Source organism: Glycine soja, unplaced genomic scaffold (assembly GCF_004193775.1).
Source record: "Glycine soja cultivar W05 unplaced genomic scaffold, ASM419377v2 tig00016969_1_pilon, whole genome shotgun sequence".
Lineage (NCBI taxonomy): Eukaryota > Viridiplantae > Streptophyta > Magnoliopsida > Fabales > Fabaceae > Glycine > Glycine soja.
The window spans coordinates 15652-18939 of record NW_021143713.1 but is presented as its reverse complement, the minus strand read 5'-3'; the positions used below and the strand labels follow the sequence as shown (position 1 = coordinate 18939).

At 34.4% G+C, this 3288-nt stretch overlaps 1 long non-coding RNA gene across 3 annotated transcripts; it reads left to right on the top strand.

Moving 5' to 3' along the window:
* The first annotated feature begins 1582 nt into the window (after positions 1–1582).
* LOC114404277 lies at positions 1583–3288 on the top strand. 3 transcript variants are annotated; one of them, XR_003664886.1, is made up of 5 exons: positions 1583–1829; positions 1981–2028; positions 2206–2332; positions 2493–2591; positions 2869–3288. It is a non-coding gene; the product is annotated as an uncharacterized LOC114404277 (long non-coding RNA). The 3 variants fall into 3 exon arrangements; XR_003664887.1 differs by having other exon boundaries at positions 1584–2028; positions 2898–3288; XR_003664885.1 differs by having other exon boundaries at positions 1585–2028.

Below are 3288 nucleotides of genomic sequence, written 5' to 3'. Positions count from 1 at the left end.
CGTCTCTTTGTGTTTCTTTTTTAATTTTTTTTAATGTTTTGTTTGAATAAATCAATTCAAAATTACATTTAATTGAAAAATTATTTTTTAGATGGTTGATGGAAAAACTGGAAGTACACATTGTCGTCAACTAAAAAAATATCGAATACATAGTAATTGGGTTTTATGATTACCGATTTATCATGATTCACAACAAGAAGGCACCATGGTTTTCTATATGGCTGTTGAGCATTTTCTGATCCACAAAAGGAAGGCTCATAGTTTGTCCGACGCAGGAGACTAACTCAAGGTGATGAAGTATGTCTGACTATGTGTGAAGTGACAGGGGTGGTGTATTTCACAAATCATGAAGAGACATCAAGGTTTTCTATATGGCTTCTGAGCATTTTCTGATCCACGTACAAAAGGAAGGCTCAAAGGTTTATAATTACAAAACTTAATCTCAAATAGGATCAGATTAAGAATGGTGTTCCACTTCAAGTTTATAATGTGAATTATGCAACCATGATTGTGTAGTCACCCAGTGACATACGTTAGAGAGGAATGAAGCGGGCGGCAGGAAATTAAGCAAGTTGTACATCTTGCCAAGGTTGTTCTAGAGAGGGACGCTTGTCAACAGTATAAAATGTTTAAAGCAGAATGTATTTACCAAACTGAAAAGCTTGCCTCTAAATTCTACCGTCGATGGCCTTCATCAACCAAGAGAAATTCCCAAGGAACTCCGGCAAAGAAGAAGAATCAGCAAGAACCATTTTATATGTAGTTAAAAGCAAAAATCATTCTTGATTTTTGTTGTTGTGATTATAAACCATGGGACCTTTAGCGAGAATTTTCATTCTCACTCTTGTTTCCTTTCCAAATTATGGCAGAGGTTGCAGATGTGCAGAAAGCTTTCAACTGTCCAACTAACTGAAAGACTTGACTATTCTAATTTGCCTGGCCTGAATTCCAACATGAAAAATGGAAGGTGAGTTTGTATGAAATTCATGTTATTAGTTTATGTGCGTTCTATTCATTTTTGTAATAAAAAATATGAAAACATTAATTGCGATTTTCTTTTTAAAACATTTACCTACAGATTTATTAGGACTTTATAGTTTACAAGTTTACTTTCAAACTGTTACCATGCTTTATTTTGCACTTTTATTCTATTCTCAATATAAAGGATTTATTTTCCCCTGCATAAATTGCAATACAGGTAAGTTTTTTTCTGTTCAAATACAAACTCACAACTAATGGACCAATGTCAACAAGAATGCTATTCAAGATTTAAGATTGTATATAATTCATAACCCTTTATTCTTAACCATTTACATTGGCTATTGTTCAATAAACTTGCACATAAATACTTGAATTCCCTTATTCTCTATTTCTAGGGATGGTATTATTGTGAGAAAGTTGATGGAGGAATCAATTTTCATGTGTAGTCTGAAGGAAGGAACACTTAACTGGGAAATGTTGCAATTCAAGCCAAAATTTCCATGTCAAGTATTGCTTTGCAGAGTAAGTAATAGTTATATCATTCATTGAGAGCTTTGTCACTGGTGCTCTTGTAAATTTAGTTGGAAGAGAGCATGGTTACGCATTGCCAATAAAATTTGGTTTGTTTGTTAGCTGGTTCACTAGCATTCTATTTCTACCTTTCATGAAGTAAATTTTTCTTTCTTTCTCGGTATCATTTATTTATTTATTTTTAAATTTTTGCTCAGGTTGGGGAATTTTATGAAGCTTGGGGAATAAATGTATGTATTCTTGTTGAATATGAGGGTTTAAATCCTTTTGGCGGTCTGCAATCAGATAGTATCCCGAGAGCTGGTTGTCCTGTTGTGGTATTTTTATTTTTGTCGGCAAACTTTTATATTGATGCTGCCATTTGTTTTGGTTATTTTCTTTTCTCATCAAATTTAATTTTTATATTGATAATTGTGAATGAACTTCTTATATGTATAATAATCACTTTCTTCCTTTCTTTGGTCAAAGAATCTTCGACAAACTTTAGATGATCGGACACAAAGCGGTTATTCAGTGGTGAGTATAACAATTAATCAATGCTCTACCATTTTTTTATGTTGTTTAAATTTTTATCCCTCCATGACTGAACTTATGCTATCTTTTGTTGTCCATCTGTTTGTAGCATTCTTCAAAATGAAACCCAAAGTGACTAATCCCTATTTACTCACATATGTTGTTTGTAAATTCTCATAGTGCCTGCCATCTTACCAGTCTATGAGTACATGCTGCTAATAAATTTTGGTCTCAACACTGCATTGTGGAGGAGGCAGGCTCAGGGCCCAACTCAAGCTCGATCCAGGAAACGTCTCTTTATATCTGGGTATGTACAACATTTTCTATATGTCAATAGCCTCTGTTTGGGGGTGTGTCATCAATTGATAGAGCTTGTTGTGGTTATCAGTGAGGAAAAGAAACTTGTCTTTTTTGCTAATGTTTGTTTTATTTGTGAGTTGAAAGTTGATGATTTGTGGATTTAATAGATTAAAAGAAGGAAGGGGCATATGGACAGAGGTTAAGGCATCATCCATAACAGACAGAAATCCAACTTGAAATTGAAAATAAGCAATATGGTTATTGGAGTAAGTATTACAACTTCTATAACTGTGAACTACAGTGTTTGAATATAGCTTCTCTACAGTTATTGCTTAGCTGTAATTGAGTCAACTTACCTACCTTACATAGTTGGGTTTTGTATGGATGAGATCAATTTTATGAAATAATAAAATGTCATTTTCAGAATTCTTCTTTCACTTTCTCTAATTTTTCTTGAGCTTTCAAGTTGGTTGTTATAATTATGATAATAATATATTGGTTGACTTAAAGGCACAGTTAATCATGGTCTGTTGTTTCAACCAGCAAATTCAGCTCTGCCCCTTGTTCTCCAGGCCTACTGTGATGTTGATTAGGCATTTAACCTGAGATGTTGGAATCTTCACATATGTGTCCTGCGTATTTGTTGGTCCTAACCTAGTCTCTTGGTGGTCTAAGAAACAAACCTTGGTGGCCCAATGGAGCACGGAGGTAAAGCATTTCTGTTTGACACGCAACAGAAAAAGTATTATGGCTGCAGTCTCTTTTCACAGAACTTGGGGTTGAATTTACTACACCCACTATCCTATGTGCCAATCTCAGTACTGTGTCACCAGCTCGTAATCCCTTTCTTCATGTTAGAACAAAGCATGTGGGACTTGTCCTATTATTTGTAAGGAAGGTGAACAACCAAAGCTTTCATCTCTATTATGTTTCTGCTCTACACAAATGTACTCACATTCTAAT